Consider the following 23,325-nt stretch of genomic DNA (forward strand, 5'->3'; position numbering starts at 1 on the left):
TCCATAAGAAAATAGGATAATTGCACTTTAGTCTCTATACTTTTCTAACTTATTCAATTTAATCCCTAAAATCGATACTGAATTTTTAACTTAACCACATACTCCCACTAATAATCCTCTGTGTTTTCATGTGTGGCGATTTTCTCTAAAAATGATCACAATTTCTTATACTAATATTTATTTATAGATCACTTATTCTAGGACTTCTACCATAAATATTCTTCTTATCACTTATTCTAGGACTTCTACCATAAATATTCTTCTTCTTCTTCTTCTTCTTTTTTAAAAAAGTGGGGATGTTACATTGTTAGTTGCTCTTCTAATGTGATCTAGAAGCGAAGGATTCTTGGATAAAATTGGGGTGTTCTATCTCCTTGTAAGCTTGATAATTTTGCATGTTAAGAATAAGGATGTTATGAAGTATATGGGTAGTAAGGTACGAATGAGAAGACATGCATGGGGATTTTCTGTAATTGAAATGTTAGTACTGTAAATGTGTTCAATGGTGAAATTATGTTCTTTAAGCAATGTTGCTGCTGGATCTAATTGGATGTCTAAAGTCTAAAGTTGGTAGCTGTAGTAGGTGAGTCTTAGGTGAGTCCGTAATATCGACTTCTATAACTCTATCTAAAATAATCTCTTATGAATGATGTTTTAGAAATAGTGAATGAGTACATGAATGATTGCTGATAATAAGTATGTATGCTTGAAATAAGTCTTTGTAAGTCTAGAGCATAATGAATTGTCTGTATGGGTGTATGCAATTTTTTTGAGCAACTAAATGTATGTGTTTGGAATGTGTACTGTGAGATATGACTATGTTGATGTGTGTGAAGCATGTAATGAAGTATGCTTGGGTTAAGAAGATGAACTAGTCTACCTGAATGTGTGTGTACTGAATATGATATATATGATTGGAAATTGTTTGGGGGAAATAGGAGTGCAATGAGTGTGGAAAGGTTGGGTTGTGAGTTTGGTCAACACAGTGGTATACGATAAAGCCCGTCGATACAGTAAACAAGAATTCTAATATGTAAGTTCTAGAGAAAGTCCATGGCCATGACATATTCTGGAAAAGGCAGATGAGCTGCAATTATTTGCTAGGGTTCTTTACGTGTACCAGGCGATGATAGGCAAACCTCACGCGATGTGAGTTTAGTCAAATCCATATCGGAAACACGGTTGTTATGGGGTGCATGGGTGGCATTCTGCTGGCCTTTATATCATAATTTAATATAGCCTTTCTGACATTATGTTAGCCTTTGTGGCATCTGATATGGCTTTGGTGGCATTCTCCTAGCCTTTCGTGGTGTAATATGTATGTCACCTTGGCGGCGTATTTTGTCTATCCCTAGTGGCGTATTATGGTAAGTCTACTTCAAGAATATGTTCTGCCTGAAGCTTTAGTATGTCAAGTTTGTGATTAATATGAATAAGTCTTAAACGAAGTATGATTCAGCATGTTCAATAAGAATATCTACTTTGGTTATCTGCCAACCTAGTATATGAGCGTATTCGGTACAAGAGTCTATCAATTTGAGTTACAACTGCTATGGTAGAATTCTAAGCTATCTGACACCTCTATTTAGAATCATTTCTTGTTCTAAATTTTGTTAGAATCTATATTGTTTGATATATTTGATATCTAATGTTTGTTTCAAACATGTGTATAATTCTTCTTAACAATCTGGAGAAACTCTCATCGGTATGGTTATGAGTTGGACTGAATCAAGGTTCAGTTTGAATTATGATTTGATTAATCAATATCAACAAGGGTATCCACCAAAAGTATGATTAGTAAGGGTATCTGCCAAAAGCGTGATCAGTAAGTGGTATCTGCCAAGAATAGTGCTTGTGGTTAACTATTCGAGAATAAATGTTGAAAGTTGTTTGAAGGGAACATAAAAGTGTGGTGTTCAAATGTCAAGACCTAAAGCCAGCCAAATAGTTGAATGAATAAGGATATGATATGAATGATGAGAGGGCGTATAATTATGAAAGTATACAACTAAAAATGGAAAGGTGTTCGCCAAAGATAGATACAAGAAAGTCAAATAATTCAAGATGAAAAACTTCATGAAATGTTAAAAAGGTAAGTTGTGTTCATAACTCACTAAGTTCCTTTAAACTTACTAGTCCATGTTTATGTTTTAGGTTTTGCCATGTTAGTGTAGGTACTTAAGGAGACGATACCATGAATGTGTCAGGTAAGAAGCATAAGAGGGATATTATGCATACGGTTGGCATGTAAAAAATAGTTGATGTTTAGAAAGACTATGGCATAGAGTCCGTCTTCGGTAACTTATAAGTTGTATTAAAATTTTAGCAAGATCAATACACTATGTTATGTGCAAATACTTTCCTTTGTTCTTTAAATATGAAGTTTTAATCAATTTAATGAGAAATATCTTCAATAAAGAGTTTTTGTCAATGGTTTTGAGAATTTTGTTAAGTTCTCTGTGGAGTAATACCCAAAGCTCGAACTCAGAGAATTAGGTCGGGTGGAGGGTGTTACACATAAACCTAGTCAAATCTGAACACCCTTCATCTCCCCCTCCAGATTAATTTCTAGCTATTCCATCAAAAAACCCAGAAGCACCTCAAGAGATTGGGATAAATGGAAACTAGAAAATGACAATTAGAAACTTTCTTACCCTTTATAGATCAACAACAAACAAAATAAAAAAGAAAAGTTCAAAACCTAGGCAAACAGATTAAGAATGGCTAAAGAGCAAACAATCCTAAAACCCACCAAAAAAGACTTAAGAACGAATCAATGACCCAAGAAAGAAAACACACAATCAACAGAGAAAAATAGAAAAAACAGAAAAAACAATGAAGAAAAACCAAAAAATTGAGAGAAACCTCAATGGGAAACTCTAAAGACGGAGAAAAGAACTCCCAAGGATGAGAGAGAATTCTCATTTCGAGAAAAATCCAAGGTAAACTACCTAAACAAAGTATTGAGCTTGAGATTAATTTGATAGGTATAATTATTGATTTAGTATTTTCCAATTTTAATAATTTGTAAACCATTTATTTCTAACCAACTAGTTGAAATCCAATTCTAAAATTAATTATCCAAATAATTTAATTAATTCAAAATATTGAATTTGAAATATTTTACTTCTAAAATAAGAATTTATAAATTACCAATTCCAAACTTAAATATTTGTTTCCAAATGCTTAAAAAAATAAAAAAATTCTGGTTCCCATTTGAAATTCCCATCATTTTTAGCTTGTTTTTTTCTACGAAAGGGAGGGAGAGATAGAATGGTTGTTGAGAGAAAAATAATAATAAAACAATAATTTTAATAATATTAAATTTATTTTTAGTATGAATATAGGTGTTTCAATCTATTTTATGGTTTGAGTCTACTTTTAAATGATAAACTCGTGGATGGATTAAAAATATTAAGTAATCACATCTTGTTAAAAAATACAATTTTTATTTAAAATGATTGGTTTAAGTGCCATTAATTAAAATTTATATACAATATCAAATAAATAATAGATTTAATTTTTATTATTACCAAAAAAGTTAATAATTACATACATTTTAAATTTGTTTAACTCTTTAATATTAACTAAATAAAAAGAGAAACTCTTTATTTCAATTAGATGAATAAAAAGAGAATCTATTGTAGTTTTCCCTAGTTCTAGAATAGGGATCTTAAGTTTAAGTTATTAGATTTTGAATGCTTCTATCAAGATCCGTCTGCTGGCTTGAGTTTATCATGAAAGCATCAACTTTACCAAATCCAAAATAAAGTAAAGCACTAACATTAATTAATCTTATCGAATCTAAAGAGTGGTTGATCATGCGTGTAGTTATTAGGTAAAGACTAAAAAAATATGCTTTTGCGTCCTACTTGAAATCATTTTATTTTTGTCAAGCCCTGCACAACGTTTCAACTCCTATGGAGACGCTAACAGCAGCAAAGGAAGAAGCGGAGGCGGTTTTGTGGTTGCTTCCCGACCGGAACCATAAAGCTCATGAAAGCCAGGACGTGAAAATGGGGCAGTACGAGTTTTTCGAGATGAATCCGTATTTAGATCTGGGTTACGGACATGTGGATCCAAAAATGGAAACCTAGAAGCAAGAGAAGAACAGCCCTGGAACTGACGAAGTCGTCCCTGTCCAAAGCACCATCGTCCAAGCTCCAATGGTCAACGATCATTGCTTTGACAAGGACTTCACTACACCATCCACCCAGTAACAAATAGAAATGCAAACCAGAAAGTAATAGCAGCAAAATGAAGAATAAATACTGGATTGTATTTTGTTGAATTCATAGACATTCAAGAATAAATTGCAGTAGATATGTTAAAAGAAAAAGATTAGGAAAAATAACAAACAAGTGCATCACAGAATTTATAGCCAATTCTAGCTTATTTCTTCCCTTTTAAGTAGCAGCTCCTAATTCTCAAGCAAATACCCCTTTGCTGACTTAGTTGTAGCTGACATGTCATTCATCACAAAATCATCAAATCTTTTAGAATTTATCCTTGCCCGTAAACTTCTTCTTGGTTCTTGTTGATCATTGGGCCTAGCCACACCCATGGGTCCTTGCTGCTCACTGACTTCATTCACAACAATACCTTCCCCACCAAGGAAAACCTTGTCCGCAAGGTTCCAATCAGGAAAGGACGTGAGGATATGCTTCTTGTCTTCCCAAGTGGCTTCACTAATGGGAAAACCCTCCCACTGAATCAACCATTGCTCAACCGAGTAATTAGAACGATGCACCATTTGTTCATCCAATATGGCAATTAGTTACAAATTAAAGAAGTGGCATCGACCAAGTTTACAGGCATTACTTGCTGATCCGATTGGCCAGCACACTTTCAAAGCAATGAAACGTGAAAGACAGGGTGAATACGGGCAGAATCAAGAAGCTCGAGCTTATAAGCAACCTCACCAATACGTTTCAAAACTTTGTAGGGATCAAAATAGCGTCTGCTCAGCTTGTTGTGATGCTGCAAGCGAATCAAATGCTGACGAGACGGTTGAATCTTAACATAAACCGAACCCCCTTAGATGCAATTTATGTTATTTGACAGATTTTTTAAAAATATTTCATAATTTCCTTATCTTTTCATTTTCATTGTTTAGTTGAGTTTATTTTATATTTATAAATTTTTATTTTACATTGTTTTGCATGTATTGCAATGATTTATTTATAAATAAATACATCAAATTAAATATATTACTCCATTAGTAAGCTAGAATATTAACAGTCATAAATTGAAAACTGATAAACCATAAAAGTAACACATTCTAATCTCATACTTAGAATATTTTTGGATGATTTATCATATAATTTAGTGAACTAGATGCTCTTAATCCTTTAATTTCATGCTTTATACTCAAGAGAGCATAGGGGAACAAAAGGAGCAGAAAACGGGCCAAAAATGGACAAAATGGGCTGATTGAAAGATCCACACGGCCAAGATGAATTCCACACAGGCTGGCCACATGCCCATGTGGCAGCCTGTGTCGATATAGCTCCCTGTTTCCCAAACACGCAGAAAAAACCAATTTTTAGGGTTTCTGAGCATTCTAAAGTCTATAAATACATACTAGAAGAGGACCTAAGGGGACACACAGAGCAGAAAGCAGAAATTACTCGAAGGAAGCTGTTGGAATCGTATCAGAAGCATATCCACCTTAAGCTTGAAGATCTCTATTCAAATTTCTCTCGAAGTTTATTTGAGTTTTTTATGCCTTCTTGTTTTTCTAAATTTGAGATGTTTTCCTTTTACATTATGAATTAAATTCCCTAGATACCTAGGGAAGATGAAACCTAAGACGGATCTTATTATTTAATGTTCTGAATTTAATGATAAATACTTATTATTGTTTTTAATTATGTGTTCTTAATTCTTGCTTTAATATTTTTAGGATATTAATTCGAGTTGATGTGCTTATTCAGTAAAGCAAAAGTCCCTATTTAAGAGTAGATCTACCATAATTAAGCGGAGTTGCATGCAACTCTAGAAATAGGGCGACATAAATCTGTTGGATTAGAGTCAAATCTAATAAGGGAATCCATAGATCGAGTTAATGCGACAATAAGGGTTTTAATTAGAAAGATATTTCAATTAATCAACCTAGAGTCAATTGTTCTTAGTCTCGAAAGAGATATTAACATAATTTAGAGGTTTATATGGATCAAGACAAGTGAATAAATCGTTTGATTCAGAATCGGAATAATAAATGAAGTCTAGGTGGATTATTCCTTGGGTATTGTCTTTATCATTGGTTTATTCGATTATTTTCTTCACTCTCTGTCACGTTCATTAGTTAATTAGTTAGTTAAATTTAAAATAAAACAAATCCCTTTTATTTTAGGCTAAATAATAGAAAGATAGTTAATACTAGTACTTTTAGTCCTTGAGGATACGATATTCTGGACTCATCTTAGCTATACTACCATTCGATAGGTGCGCTTGCCTTTGTCGTGATCGTAGTCTTTCATAAAACGATCATCAATTTTTTCCGCCGGTGCCAGGGACTAAGATATTAGGAACGCTTGATTTGTATTACTTTAGCCATTTTTATTTTTTATTGCAATTTATTTTTGTTTTATTTTAATTTACTAAATTATCTTCCCTTTGTTTCTGGCAGGTTTTCTTTAGTTTATGACTAGAAGAAATCCATCGGGACCATTGCTTTTTGATAGAGAAATTGAAAGCACAGCTCGCAGAAATCATAGAGAAATAAGGCGAAGTCTATAGTGTATAGAGGAAGAGCACAAGGACGTTACCAATAATACCGAGGAGATGGCTGAAAATCAGAATAATCCGCTACCTCCTGTGGTTGTTGCGAATCCTGTAATCAAAATCCTGCCCCTCGTACTATGTACGATTATGCTAAGCCCACTCTTACTAGGGCCGAATCGAGTATTGTTAGACCTGCCGTTGCTATAAATAATTTTGAACTGAAACCTAACACTATTCAAATGGTTCAATAGTTTGTTCAGTTTGATGGTTTGCAGGAAGAAGACCCAAATACTCATTTGGCCAATTTCTTAGAGTTTTGTGATACTTTCAAGATAAATGGCGTTTCTGATGATGCCATTCGCTTACGATTATTCCCCTTCTCGTTGAGAAATAAGGCTAAGCAGCAGTTGAACTCCCTACCACGAGGGTCCATCACTACTTGGGATCAAATAACCGAGAAGTTATTATTGAAATACTTTCTGCCAGCCAAGACAACAAAGTTGAGGAATGATATCTCTTCTTTTGTGCAGATGGACTTAGAAACCCTATACGATGCATGGGAGAGGTATAAGGACTTATTGGGAAGGTGCCCTCATCATGGGTTACCTTTATGGCTACAGGTTCAAACTTTTTACAACGGTTTGAACCCCTCAACTAAGTAGTTAATCGATGCAGCCACCGGCGAGACCCTAAATAACAAAACACCTGAGGAGGCTTAAGAGTTTATTGAAAAAATGTCATTGAACAATTATTAGTGGCAAGTCATGAGGACAAAGCCGACAAAAGCCTCTTGTGTTTTCAACCTCGACACGGTCACCATGTTATCAAACCAGGTAGAGCTCTTAAATAAAAAAAAATCGATGGTTTATGTGTCTCTACGTAGGTACATCCGGTAATGCAGTATGACACAAGTGGAGGAGGAATGAATAATCCAGAATACTTAGCCTACGACCCTAGCACTATGAACGAACAAGTCAACCATATGGGTAACAATTCTAGACCTCAGAATAACCCCTATAGTAATACTTACAATGAAAGTTTGAGAAACCATCCCAATTTTTCTTGGGGTGGTCAAGGAAATCAAAGACCACAACCCCCTCCAAGCTTTCAACCACCTTACCAGCAGGAAAAGAAGTCTAACCTTGAGGAGATGCTAACGAAATTCATCTTGGTGTCAAAAATATGTTTCTAAAACACTAAAACAATGCTTAAAAATCAGCAAGCATCAATTTAAGGGCTCGAGAATCAAATAGGTCAACTTGCTAAGCTGATCTCAGCAAGAGCACAAGGTAGCTTGCCTAGCAACACCGAGACTAACCCAAGAGAGCAACTCCATGCGATTACTGTTCGAGATGAAGAAGGGTTAGTTGATTCCAAACCAGAACTAAGGCAAGAAGGTGTGGTAAGTAAAGATAAGGTGGATGAAAGCCAGAATAAACAAAAACCGGTGAGCAGAGAATATACACCTCGCGTGTCATACCCTAATGCGACAAATAAAGACCGCACAGATGAACAATTCGATAAATTTCTTAACATTTTGAAAAAGTTTCATATTAACTTACCGTTCATTGAAGCTCTTTCACAGATGCCCAACTTAGTAAAATTTTTAAAAGTGCTTCTGGAAAACAAATAGAAGTTAGATGATTCGTCATACGTAGAGTTGAATGCAGTTTTCTTAGCCATTTTGCAGAATAAACTACCCAGTAAATTGAAAGATCTAGGGAGTTTTACTATTCCTTATTTAATTGGTAGTTTAGCTATTAATAATGCTTTGGCTGACTTAGGGGCAACTATTAACATCATGCCCTATAAAATGTTTAAGCAACTAGGTCTTGGGAAACTCAAACAAACTAGGATGAGTATTCAACTAGCGGATAAAACTGTTAGATTTCCTAGGAGTATTTTTGAAGGTGTACTAGTAAAAATTGATAAATTCATATTCCCAATAGACTTTGTTATTTTAGACATGGAAGAGGATGGTGACGTTTCTTTAATCTTAGGGCGACCCTTTTTAGCGACTGCCAGGACTATTATTAATGTTGGTACATGTGAACTCACATTCGTGCAGGTGATGAAATGGTTAGTCTTCAGGCTCATGATTCGATTGAGATATCAAGTAATGAAGATGACTTTATAAATCCAATTAATAAGACTAATCATGTGGTCCAATTCCCTTTGTTGGAAACACTATCGAGAAGCATAAATGAGCCACGTTCTAGTTCATGCATTAACAATGGAACAATCCATGAAAAACGAATACTACAGGTAGATGAACTAGACGAATGATGAATTTATGGAAAGGAGGAGCAGAAGCAACACCATGTCGAGTCTAACCATAGAACCAATCAATTCAAGGTTGGGGACCAAGTCTTGTTAGATGAGAAGGACTTTCGAATTATCACTATAGAGCTCAACGCAAACGGGGTGGCTCATTCTATGATACTCAATGTCTTTCCATACGGTACAGTCGAGGTAACTCATTCTCATTTCGGCTGTAACACTCCTAACCCGTATCCGTCACTAAAATAGGGTTATGAGGCATTATCGATCATTTTACAATTCATATAAATATGCATTATATATTACAAATCGAGATTTTAATCACATCAATGCTTATAACTTAATCAAATATTAAATCTTAAATAATTATATCATTCACAACACAACTGAAATAAAACATAATCCAAAATATATCAAAACAATTTATACATATACAGAACATATAATACTTCAATAGCTTCATTATTGGAATATTAGACCTATTTTTATTTAAGTCATGCGCATACACAAAATATATATCAATTGAAATAAATTTCATTACTAACCCATTTATTCACATATGTGGCATTAATATATTAGTCTGTATAAAATTCATATGATTTGCATATTAACACAAATTAAAAACAAGCATTCAGTTATATGTAAACCCATTTCATTTCTTTGTCCATTCGGCTAACACAATGCATTTATACATATTCATAAATTTGCAAATAACTAACGAATCTATATAGCCATGCACATATACATGTCAACCATAATATAAGCACATATATACATACATGTAAACATATAAAAACTCAACTAACATGACATGACTGAATACCAAGTGCACATATCCTTTATCATTAACTCAAACTCCTTATATAAATCTAAGTCCAATGTGTCTTACTTACCATAACAACAAATCATATGTCATTCATATCATTAATAAAGTCCATAAGTGTACCGAATTTATACCATGCAAATGTCTTGATTATTACCTAGCAAATACATGACCCACCTTAGCTCAATTATCATCCATTATAAACCAGATGGCCGAAACACATAGCAACTTCACAAACATCATATATTTTGGGTACAGTTTCAATATAGGCTCAAACCAAAACCAAACATATGTATAACATAGCCGATTCATTCATGCCACATTCGAATTCAATAACCAACCGCAATATACTATCACATAACACAAGTTATAATTATCCATAGCACACGACATAATAACCAAAATAGACCTAAACCATAATTAAACCAAAACTGATTTCAAGCATAGAAGTTAAGCCATTTTTGCATGGCTCCACTTATAAATAAATAAAATAAAACATTTCAAAAGTATATTCCAGCCTATACATGCCATAATTCAAGTTCAACTTATTAAGTTCCAAAACAGTAGATAGTGTGATGAACTTTGCTGATGATCCCCGAGCTTGTAACTTGAAATCCAAGAATCTATAAAACAGAGTAAATATGAACAAATAGAGTAAGCTAGCATAGCTTAGTAAGTCATAAGCGAATAAACAACCCAATGATATAATCAACTCATTTTATACTAAACCGAAATTACGTTAACATTCCCATGCTTAGTCTCAAACTTACAAGTTTCATAAATAATACATTATCATACACAAATCCTACCTTGGCTGAATGCTCACATATTCAAGTTAATATACTATTATTCATCTTCCAAAGCCAAATAATCATCATAAAACCTAGTCCACATACACTCAAATACATAAGCTCATGTATCAAAATATAATTTCGTATATATATGCTAGTTATGTGGCCGAATACACATGATAATATATGCACATAGTTAAGATTCATTTCAATAATATCCACAAGCCGAATACACTTACCAAATTCACATATATTCTTCATTTGCATCACACACAATTTACAACAACTATCAAGTTACTTACTTACCTTATTTCAAGTAGACAATAAGCTAATTCATACCTGGCCATTTAGCTCACTTTACACATTCGATCATAACTTATCGTCGCCCGATGAACCATTCAGAATTGGATAGGACACTCGGATTATCACACATATATCGTACAATTCCAATGTCCCAGAAGTGGTCTTACATGTAATCACATATCGATGCCACTATCCCAGACAGGGTCTTACTCGCACACATATATCGGAATCACATATCGATGCCACTGTCCTAGACAGGGTCTTACTGGGACACATATATCAGAATCAGATATCGATGCCATAGTCTTACTCGCACATCACATATCAGAATCCTATGTCATGAAATATTTATCCTAACTATTCCTAAGGTTCATACGGGGCTTCCGGACGTCGTAACTCGATCGAAACGAATTTAAAAATATAGTAACCAAGCTTACTCACATTCGACTATTGCATATATTAAATCACACATTTCATTTCAGCATATATAATTTGCATTTAATTAAAACTAAGTACGTCTATTTGCTTCTAAACGTACCTCGGACGATATAAAATGGAACGGGACAGTTTGTCGATAACTTTCGTTTTCCTCCGATCCAAATCTGATTTCTTTGGTTCTTAATCTAAACATATTCAAATTAAGCTCATTCAAACATATTTTCATTCAATTTATTCCAAAAACACATAAATGGACAAATTACCATTTTACCCCTAACATTTACACTTTTTACAATTTAGTCCCTATTGCACAAAACACAAAATATACAAAATTTCACTATACCCAGGTTAGGCCAAATTTTACCCATATTCATATAAGTCCATATATTTCATTTATTTCACATTTTAGTCCCTCAAACTATTATTTTTACAATTTAGTCTTAATTACTCAAAATCATCAAAAATTCCAATACAAAACATGTTAACCCAAAACATATCTTTCGTATTTCATCATCAAATAACAAAAATCACAAGCATTCCACAATGGCATAACTCAAATTCACCACAATCAAAAATTCAGGCATGGGTTTACTAGTACTCGAAGCAACGATCTCAAAAACGTAAAAATTATCAAAAATCGAGTAAAAATGAACCTTGAATCAAGCTTGGAATGTGGCTGAACCTAGGTTTCTTTTATTTCTTTTCTTTTTGTTTTGGTTATAAAAAAGAATGAAGAACTAGAAACACAAAAATTTATATACTTTTTCATACCCTTTTTAACTTAAAACCAGGCTATTCCGGTTAAATTCTTGTCGAAAATAATTAAATTATGTTAAAAATATGAAAATTATGAATTTTAATTAATTTCATAGTTAATTTTGATTAAATTTGGTTATTTTTGATAGAATTACACAATTGGAGAAAAAAAGGCCTGGTGAACATTGCGAGAAGAACAAAACCGAGAGTAATTTGAAGTATCGAGGCCAATTAATTTCCAGCCCAAGACGGTCCAGAAATGTGTATTAATTCATAATTAAATTAATTTTAATTTATTTCTTATTTAATTTAGGTTAAATGAATTAATTTTAATTAATTATGAAGAAAGGGCCTAGTGAACCGCACTGGTTGAACCGAATGGAGTGAGCCGAACCAGCCAGTAATTGGGCTGACCAGAACCGTCCATTGGCTGATCCAAATAAGAAAATTAGCTGATAAAATATGCTTGCAAAAAAGGCCCTTGAAAAACCTCCAAATTATGCTCAAACCCCACCTTTATTTTAGGCTTTGTAGATTTGCCCCAGCCTATTTTTAGCAAGGTTGAAAGCTTCAACCTTGCCATGTGTGTGGCCGGCCATGGGAGGACTCTCTTGGCTGTTGAATTTACTATTTTTAGCAGCCCTCTTCAGCTATAAAAGCCACCCTATTCTGCCCATTTCAAAGCATCCCTCAACATCCCTCATTCTACAACATTCTCTCATCCTCTCTTCACTTCTCTCAAAGTTTCCTCTCCATTTTTCCATCCCATTTTCCCTTCCTCTTGTGCCGATTTCCTCTCTTGAGAAAGAGGTGTTCTTCAGCCATCTTGGGCAGCAATCAAGGATTCATAGAAGCCTTGCTCGGTGAAGACAACGGAGACTAAGAATGGAGCAACAGTCAAGCTGCAAAGAAACGCTGGATTTGCTTTCTGTTCCCTTTCTTTTTCATTTCTGTTGTTTTTATGATGAACATATCTATGAAAAATATTGTTGTTGAAATGGTTATTTTAATCAATTTAGCTTGAATTTAATTTGTGTTGGGTTGATTATATTTTGCCTACTTGAATTATTAAATTAGTGTTTATGCTGTTATAGGCCTCAGTGAAATGCTTGATTAAGTAAAATCATGCTTAGGTTATCTGGCATTATAATTGTTTAGATAACTAAAGAATTAATTTTTTAAACGGATTGAAATTGCAATTAATGGACTCAGTACTTAATCAGTGCATGTTTAATTCTTCTAAGGTAACTGAAAATTAAATCAGCATTGTATTTGGCGATACATATGCCTTGCATAACTTGCAAGATTGTTGTGATTAAATTGTTTCAAGGTATGGCTACTTTGTTACTTCACATGATCTTTTACATGTTTATTAAGTTGAATTAATCAGTTTATTCGACATAGGAATATGGGAGAGATAATTTAATTCAATAACTATGTATGTGCGATAGCTTGTTTACTTTATTAAATCTGTTTAGTTGGTTGAATTAGCATAGGGATATGTTCAAGAGATAAATGGAATTCTTTTAATTAGTAAATATGTTCATAAGTTAGCAAATTACTGGGTTTCCATGAATTTATTCATAACAGCATAAGCACAAATTTAATATTTCTAAGTTAAACAGGTATAATTAATCCAGCACAATTATATCATCTTGATTAAATCTTAATTGAAATCATGCACTAGAACTCTTTTATTTTATTTATATTGTTTGCTTAGTTTTAAAATCTTAGTTTATAAATCACTCTTTTCAAACCAAAATTATTTTTACCTCAACAAAGAGTTTTAATTAATTTCATAAATATTGCTTTTTACAGTCCCTGTGGGTACGATAACTCGACATTTACTTGTCACTTTATTACTTGTTACGATTGTGTACACTTGCACATTTCCACCGTTCCAAGAACATGGCTTAATTATGTTATGTTTTATCATATATTAACATAATATGCATTTTACCTTTTTAACCTTTACTAATTAATATGAAAACTATACAACATAAGTCTAATGCCGTCCATTGATACATTCAAAAGAATATTTGCAACATAAGTACCACATGCTATAAAGACATCTTCAATTTGGCACTTTTAAAATTTATCCATCAAATTTTCATTTTACGCGATTAAGTCTTTTTATTTAATCGAGCACTCAAACAACAAAATTAAATCACGAAAATTTCATAGATACTGATTCACACATAATAAACACATAAAATAATTTTAAAATATATTTTTGACTCAAATTTGTGGTCCTGAAACGACCATTCTGACAAGGGTCTAAATTGGGCTATTACAACTCTCCCCCTTTAGGGATTTTCGTCCCCGAAAATCTTACCGATGAATAGATTCGGATAACGCTCTTTCATTGCATCGTCTGGTTCCCATGTTGCTTCCTCAACTCCCTGTTTGTGGCATAGTACCTTAACTAACGAAATTTTCTTATTTCGCAACTCTTTAATCTCATGAGCCAGAATGCGAATCGGTTCTTCCTCATATGTCATGTCGAATTTAATCTCAATCTTAGACGGACTAATCACATGTGAGGGATTTGATCGATATCTATAAAGCATCGAAACAAAGAATACATCATGGATCTTTTCTAACTCAGGTGGCAACAACAGTCTATAAGCAACTGGCCCGATACGCTCTATAATCTCATACGGCCCAATAAATCTCAGACTCAATTTGCCTTTACGACTGAATCTGAGTATTTTCTTCCACGGTGAAACTTTCAAAAATACTTTGTCTCTGATCTGAAACTCTATATCTTTTCGTTTCAAGTCCGCAAACAATTTCTGATGATCTGATGCTATTTTCAAACTTTCACGGATTACTTTTACTTTCTGCTCAGTCTCTCTGATCAAGTCAACCCTGTATATTTTGTTTTCACTGAGCTCAGTCCAATACAATGGTGTACGACATTTACGATCGTACAAAGCTTCATAAGGTGCCATTTTGATACTTGATTGAAAGCTATTATTGTACGCAAATTCAATCAGAGGTAAGTATCGTTCCCACGTACCTTCAAACTCGAGAATACAACATCTCAACATATCCTCAAGTATCTAAATGATTCGTTCGGATTGACCATCTTTTTGTGGACGGAAAGCAGTGCTGAAATGTAATTTCTTACCTAGTGCATCTTGTAGTTTCTTCCAAAACCGCGATGTAAACCTCGGATCTCTATTCAAAATAATAGAAATAGGCACTCCGTGTGTGACACCCCTAAAGTGACCTGTGACAGCCCTAATTCGACCCTAGTCGGAATGTGGTTTCGGGACCACAAAACCGAGACATAAAATTTAGTTAAAATTTTAGTTGCATATCATATATGTGTGATAGTACCTGTACAAAAATTTGATGTTTTAATTTTATATTATGAATGTGAATTTTGCTTGAAAGGATCTAGTTGAAAGGCTTGGAAAATTATGATAGGTAAATAAGTAATGACCAAATAGTATTAAAGTGGGAAAGTGTTGTCCTTGCATGTCAAATTAGCCAAACTAAAGCATAGTGGCCGGCCATGCTATGGGTGGAAACATGTCTCCAACATGTTATGCTAGTGATGCATGTTAAGAAAAATAAAATAATGAGCATGGTGATTAAATAATGAAATGAAGGGTGATGGAAAAAAAAAATAATAACATGGTCTCACCCCCTTGTTGCCGTGAATTGAAGAAAGAAAAAAAAAAGAGTTCATTCTTGAACATCCTTGGCCGAATAGAGGAAAGAAAGGAAGGGGAAAAAGGCTTGAGAAAATCGGCTATGGTGGTTTGCTAGACTAAGGTATGTTTGATATTATTCTTTGAGATTCATGTATATTTTAAGTTGTAAGTGAAAACCTACCTAGCCATGGTTCAAATTTTGTTAATTGATGGAGATGATATTCGGCCATGAATGTTACATTCTTGGTTGGTATTTTGATGTCTTTGGTGATGAGGTATGAAGATGGTTGATTTTGAGTGTTTAATAAAAAGGATGCATGAATTATTGTTAAATAATGGTCGAATGTAGCATGATTAAAGATGTGAATAAATTGAAGTTAAGGAGGTTGTCAATGAAAAATATGAGTTGGATGAGGCTTAAAGAATAAAAATCTAGGTGATTAGAGGTCAAGGACATTCGGCCATGGATGGTTGTATTTCTTTGATGTCGTTTTTGATGCTTTAGGGTATTGAGGGTTGATTATAGATGAGGTGAGTTTCTTGATTTAAAATTTGATGGATGTTAAGCTAGTTAGACAACCAAAGGTTCGATATTTTTGTTATGTGGTTATATGTGCATTTCGGCCATGGTTTTTGTTTGAATTTGAGATTTGCAATGTGATTTTCCTAAATTGTCTATGAATTTTTGGTTGTTGATTTCATGGTAATGGTATATTGAATCCATGAAAATTTAGTAAGGTTGCATTCGACAACTTGCTTGAAATTAAAAATTGATGTCTAAGCTTAGGTGATTTCGATGATGATATATGTGTATATACATAAGTATATTTAGTTGATTCGGCTTTGGTAGTTGCATGAGGTTATTAGCCGAATATACTAACATACATATACATGTGAAATTGGATTGTAAATATTTAGCAAGGTGGTTAAACTAGTTAAATTATTGATTTAGCTCAAGGAGCTAAAGGAGGTGAATCGAGCAAAGGCAAAGAAAAGGTTATCGAGTAGCCGAGTTGGAACCGTCTTACCCAACACGAGGTAAGTCATTAAGCATGTAGTTGGTATTATTTCAAATGGTCATAATGTGTATGTATTGATGCTGAATGGAATGAATAAATATACATATGTATATATATATGCATGTACGTATGTGATGATGAAATTGTTGAATGAAAGAAAAGAGGTAAGATGTACTGAGTTGTTGATCTCGGCACTAAACGTGCGGGATAACCATTTATGACCATGAGATTGGCGCTAAGTGTGCGGGATTAAATTGTACAGCACTAAGTGTGCGATTTGACTATGTTGCACTAAGTGTGCGAAATGAATATGATGCACTAAGTGTGCGAATTGACCATGCGGCACTAAGTGTGCGAGTTTGACTATGTAGCACTAAGTGTGCGATTTGATTATGTAGCACTAAGTGTGCGAGTTGATTATATAGCACTGAGTGTGCGGACTCGATATACATTCGTGAATCATTATGGACACTATGTGTGCGACACTATTGAGTCGATCGCGGACAGCGGATCGGGTAAGTGTCTTGAGTACATGGCTAATAGGTGCTATGCTTATACTTGGTGTTGAGCTCGGTAAGTTTGAACTTATGTGACAAATATACTTGAAGTCACGTACATAAAATTTATCGTAGAATGGGTGAAAGGCCGTTTAGTCGTTTGATTGTAACGAAAATAAATTGATTTATGAAAATGCTTCAATGTCCTATTGATGAGTATATGGATTGTGAATGCATGAATTGATATGAAATTGAATCGATAGGTTGGAGGAACTATGGCATGGTTCGGTATGGATGGAGTAAATTGTCTCATTCCATTTTGTTCCTCTTGTGATAATGTTATTGATGTATAGTAGTGCATTGCTTATGACTTACTGAGTTATAAACTCACCCGGTGTTTCCTTGTCACCCATTATAGGTTGCTTGGACTCATCTATTTTTGCGGGTCGGGCCGTCATCGAAGTCATCACACCGGATAGCAAGTTTTGGTACTTTCTTCTTAGTGTGCTTAGAAGATCATTTTGGCATGTATAAGCTAGTACGTTGTGTTTGAATTATGGCATGTAAACTTTAAGCCATGCGAAAATGGCACGAATGTTCGATTAAGTTGGATCAAGGGTAGGCATGAAATGGACCTAATTACTTTCGTAACAGATGCTGGCAGCAGCAGTGTCATGAGATTGAAAAATCACTAAAAATAGTAGGAGTGGAATTAATTGATGAATAAATTATGTAATCGAAGCTCGATGAGTCTGGTTTCATGAGGAAGTAACGAAAAGATCATATGGGCAGTATATTAAGAGATAATCAGATTTTTGTGGGACAGGGCCAGAACGGTTTCTGGATTCCCTGCTCCGACTTTGGAAATTCATTATAAATTAACCAGAGATAATTAGGGGTCGTACCATATATGTACAGATTCCTCTCTGAGTCTAGTTTTCATAGAAACAAACGGCATCAGTATTGAAGCCTCGTGCAGGGAGATATCCAAGTCGTAATGAGAAAAGGTCAGTGTAGTCGACCCCTGCAACTTGGGAGACTTTGACTAATAAACTGTACTAATTGGCCCGACCAAAAATTCTAGAAAAAAATACATAGATGGGCACATGAGTCTAGTTTCTGGGAAAAATTACGAAACTGATTTTCGAGTTACGAAACTCAAGATATGATTTTTAAAACGACTAGTACACAGATTGGGCAGTGTCTGGAAAATAAGTTTTGTAAGGGGTTAAAGTCAGTTAACACCTCGTGTCCGACTCCGGTGTCGGTTTCGAGTTTGGGGTGTTACATTTTATTGGTATCAGAGCTATGGTTTAGTCGGTTCTAGGACTACCATAGCAAGTATGAGTCTAGCTATACATGCCATAATGTTAATGTTTAAAAGGGTGATGACTTCTGACGGTTGAAATGTTTTGTTTTGATTAGTAAATGGACCCCGGTGAAGAAAGAACCCTAGCGGATGACGTTGAGAGCGTAGCGGCTGCTCCTGCACAAGGGACACCGCCTGTTGAACCTCAGTCATCTGCGAATAATCAAGGTGAGGGGGCTAAACAAGCCTTCTTTACCATGATGAATGAGTGGGTCGCGCAATATGCCCGAACCAACCCGGCTGTCCAACAATTTCCAAATTTGAATAATCCACCCCAAGAGCCTGTAATGCCATCAGTCGCTGATCCTGTGAGGCCGAGTAAGCCACCTGTAGACTTGATTAGGAAGCGTGGGGCCGAGGAGTTCAAGGCCATAGTAACTGATGATGCCGAAAGGGCCGAGTTCTGGCTTGATAACACTATTCGGGTGTTCGATGAATTGTCATGCACACCCGATGAATGTCTAAAATGTGCTGTATCTTTGTTGCGAGACTCAGCCTACTATTGGTGGAGGACCTTGATTTCCATAGTCCCGAACGAGCGAGTAACTTGGGACTTCTTTCAAACGGAATTCCGGAAGAAATTTATTAGCCAACGGTTCATTGACCAGAAGCGTAAGGAGTTCTTGGAACTCAAGCAAGGCCGTATGACTGTATCTGAATACGAACATGAATTCGTAAGACTTAGTAGGTATGCCCGGGAGTGTGTAGCTGATGAGGTTGCTATGTGCAAAAGATTCGAGGAAGGATTGAATGAAGATTTAAAGCTACTAATGGGTATTTTGGAAATAAAGGAATTCGTAACACTAGTCGAACGAGCCTGCAAGGCGGAAGAACTTGGAAAGGAGAAGAGGAAGGCTGAATTTGAAGCTAGAGATTATCGTAAAAGATCGACGGGTAAAGCTCCGTTCTCAGCTGTAAAGAAGTTCAGGGAGGACATTAATAAGTCGAGGGCGACTGCGGGAATTTCCATCAGGGCAAGACCATCGATGGGCTCCCGAGCTACTTCGGTAGCTAGTGTGGGCAATAATCGTCACGAGAAACCTGAATGTCCCCAATGTGGAAGACGACACCTAGGTGAATGTTGGGGCAAGTCTACTAGCAAGGCCTGTTACGGGTGCGGTTCGAAGGACCATCTCATTAGAGATTGCACGGAGCTGGATGAGAAGAATAAGATTCAAGGTGCAAGACCTAGTGGAGTGACATCTAGAGGTAGACCACCGAGAATTTTAGGAGGCAGGGGTGGTAGTCAGAGGGGGGCTTCCGATACGGCCGATCGAGCCGAGAACCGTACTCCTGCTAGAGCATATGCCATTCGCGCACGAGAGGAGGCATCCTCCCCCGACGTCATCACTGGTACCTTCACTCTCTTTAATACTAATGTGATTGCATTGATTGACCCTGGTTCTACTCATTCATATGTATGCGAAACCTTAGCAACCAGTAAGACTCTACCTGTTGAGTCTACTGAGCTCGTAATTCGAGTATCAAACCCTTTGGGTCAATGCGTACTTGTTGATAAAGTGTGTAAGAGATGCCCTCTAATAATCCGAGAATCCTGTTTTCTGGCCGATTTGATGCTTTTGCCGTTCGACGAGTTTGATGTTATTCTTGGTTTGGATTGGTTAACCGCGCATGATGCGGTTGTGAATTGCAAAAGCAAGACTATCGATTTGAGGTGCGCAAATAACGAAATAATCCGAGTTGAGTCTGCGGACTTAAGGGGGTTGCCAGCTGTAATATCAGCAATGTTGGCCCAGAAATATGTAAGGAAAGGGTGCGAAGCATACCTCGCGTATGTACTTGATGATAAGGAGTTAGAAAAGAAACCCGAATCGGTGCCGGTGGTCTGTGAATACCCGGATGTTTTTCCTGAAGAGTTACCGGGTTTGCCACCTGTTCGGGAGGTAGAGTTTGGCATTGAGCTTGTACCTGGAACTACGCCAATTTCGATCGCTCCGTATCGTATGGCACTAACCGAGTTAAAAGAGTTGAAAGCTCAGTTGCAAGAATTGACGGATAGAGGTTTCGCTCGACCGAGTTTCTCACCTTGGGGTGCACCAGTATTGTTCGTGAAAAAGAAGGACGGAACCATGAGGTTGTGCATTGATTATCGTCAACTGAATAAAGTGACGATAAAGAATAAGTATCCGTTACCGCGTATTGATGATCTGTTCGATCAATTAAAGGGAGCATCGGTGTTTTCAAAGATAGATTTGAGATCGGGTTATTATCAGTTGCGGATTCGAGATTCAGACGTTCCCAAAACTGCTTTCAGAACGAGGTACGGTCACTACGAGTTCTTAGTGATGCCGTTTGGGCTCACTAATGCCCCTGCGGTGTTTATGGATTTGATGAATCGGATCTTCAGGCCGTATTTGGATCGGTTCGTAGTTGTGTTTATTGATGACATCTTGGTCTATTCAAGAGATGAGACCGAACATGCTGAGCATCTGAGGCAAGTGTTGCAAATTTTGCGGGATAAGCAGTTATATGCTAAGTTCAGTAAGTGTGAGTTCTGGTTAAGAGAGGTTAGCTTCTTGGGTCATGTGGTATCCGCATCGGGTATTCGAGTTGACCCGAGCAAAATTTCAGCCATACTTAACTGGAAGCCTCCGAGAAATGTTACCGAAGTCCGGAGCTTTCTAGGGCTCGCCGGTTATTACCGACGATTTGTCAAAGGTTTCTCGATGATAGCCACACCAATGACAAAGCTACTTCAGAAGGATGTTAAGTTTGAATGGACGGAGAAATGTCAGAAAAGCTTCGATCAACTGAAAACTCATCTGACTGAAGCTCCAATTTTGGTGCAACCCGAATCGGGTAAAGAGTTTGTCATTTATAGTGACGCATCCCTACTTGGGTTGGGTTGCGTATTGATGCAAGAAGGTCGAGTTGTGGGCTATGCGTCAAGACAATTGAAGCCACACGAGAGAAATTATCCGACCCATGATCTCGAACTAGCCGCCATTGTGTTTGCATTAAAAATATGGCGACATTATTTGTTTGGCGAGAAGTGCCATGTGTTTTCGGATCACAAAAGTCTCAAATATTTGATGACTCAACGAGACTTGAATCTGCGACAAAGACGTTGGCTTGAGTTGTTGAAAGATTACGAGCTTGTCATTGATTACCACCCGGGAAAGGCTAATGTGGTTGCGGACGCCTTAAGCCGGAAATCACTATTTGCTTTGCGAGCGATGAATGTACACTTGTCTGTTCTACCTGACAATGTGTTAGTAGCTGAATTAAAAGCCAAACCATTATTGACTCATCAAATTCGTGAAGCTCAGAAAGTCGATGATGAATTGGTTGCAAAACGAGCTGAGTGTGTTCCGAACAAGGAATCGGAGTTTCAGATTGATGATGATGGTTGTTTGAGGTTTAGAAGTCATTTGTGCGTTCCAAGGAATTCGGAACTCATTCCGATGATCCTGAACGAAGCCCATTGTAGCCGAATGTCAATTCACCCGGGGAGCACGAAAATGTACAACGACTTGAAACGTCGGTTTTGGTGGCATGGTATGAAGCGAGATATCTCCGACTTTGTTTCGAGATGTTTAATATGTCAACAGGTGAAAGCGGAACATCAAGTGCCTTCAGGATTACTTCAGCCGATCATGATACCCGAGTGGAAATGGGACCGAGTCACAATGGACTTTGTGTCCGGACTGCCATTGTCCGCAAGTAAGAAGGATGCGATTTGGGTTGTTGTTGATAGGCTGACTAAGTCGGCTCACTTTATCCCCGTACGTACGGATTTTTCATTGGATAAACTAGCCGAATTGTATGTTACTCAGATTGTGAGATTACATGGAGTACCTATTTCTATCGTGTCGGATAGAGATCCGAGATTCACCTCGCGATTTTGGAAGAAATTGCAAGAAGCTTTGGGTACCAAGCTGCATTTTAGCACCGCTTTTCATCCCCAAACCGATGGTCAATCCGAGCGGATAATTCAGATACTCGAGGATATGCTGAGATGCTGCATCCTTGAGTTTAGTGGTTCATGGGAACGGTATGTACCTTTGATTGAATTCGCTTACAACAATAGTTTTCAATCAAGTATTAAGATGGCACCTTACGAGGCTTTGTACGGTCGTAAATGCCGTACACCATTGTTTTGGACCGAGCTCGGTGAAAGTAAAATTTTCGGAGTTGATTTGATTAAAGATGCCGAACAGAAAGTAAAAGTAATCCGTGAAAGTTTGAAGGCAGCCACAGATCGTCAGAAATCGTATGCGGATCTGAAACGGAAGGACATTGAATATCAGGTGGGAGATAAAGTGTTCCTTAAAGTTTCGCCTTGGAAAAAGGTACTTAGGTTTGGCCGTAAGGGCAAGTTGAGCCCGAGATTCATTGGGCCGTACGAAATCTCCGAACGAGTGGGGCCAGTTGCGTATAGATTGATTTTGCCCCCTGAGCTTGAAAAGATTCACGATGTCTTTCATGTTTCGATGCTTCGACGCTATCGATCTGATCCGACGCATATAATTAGCCCATCAGAGGTTGAAATTCAAGCCGATATGAGTTATGAAGAAGAACCGATACGTATCCTAGCTCGTGAGGTGAAGGAGTTGCGAAACAAAAGGGTTCCGTTAGTGAAGGTGTTATGGCTCAAACATGGGATTGAGGAAGCTACTTGGGAAACTGAGAGCTCG

The 23,325-nt window shown here is 36.4% G+C and overlaps 1 non-coding gene across 1 annotated transcript; it reads right to left on the bottom strand.

Annotated features, from left to right (window-relative positions):
• Nucleotides 1–7,223: 7,223 nt before the first annotated feature.
• On the bottom strand, nucleotides 7,224–7,330 carry LOC121205533 (small nucleolar RNA R71). Its single transcript, XR_005900609.1, has one exon. It is a non-coding gene; the product is annotated as a small nucleolar RNA R71 (small nucleolar RNA).
• Nucleotides 7,331–23,325: the final 15,995 nt, after the last annotated feature.

This window comes from Gossypium hirsutum, chromosome A08 (genome assembly GCF_007990345.1).
Source record: "Gossypium hirsutum isolate 1008001.06 chromosome A08, Gossypium_hirsutum_v2.1, whole genome shotgun sequence".
Taxonomy (NCBI): Eukaryota; Viridiplantae; Streptophyta; class Magnoliopsida; order Malvales; family Malvaceae; genus Gossypium; species Gossypium hirsutum.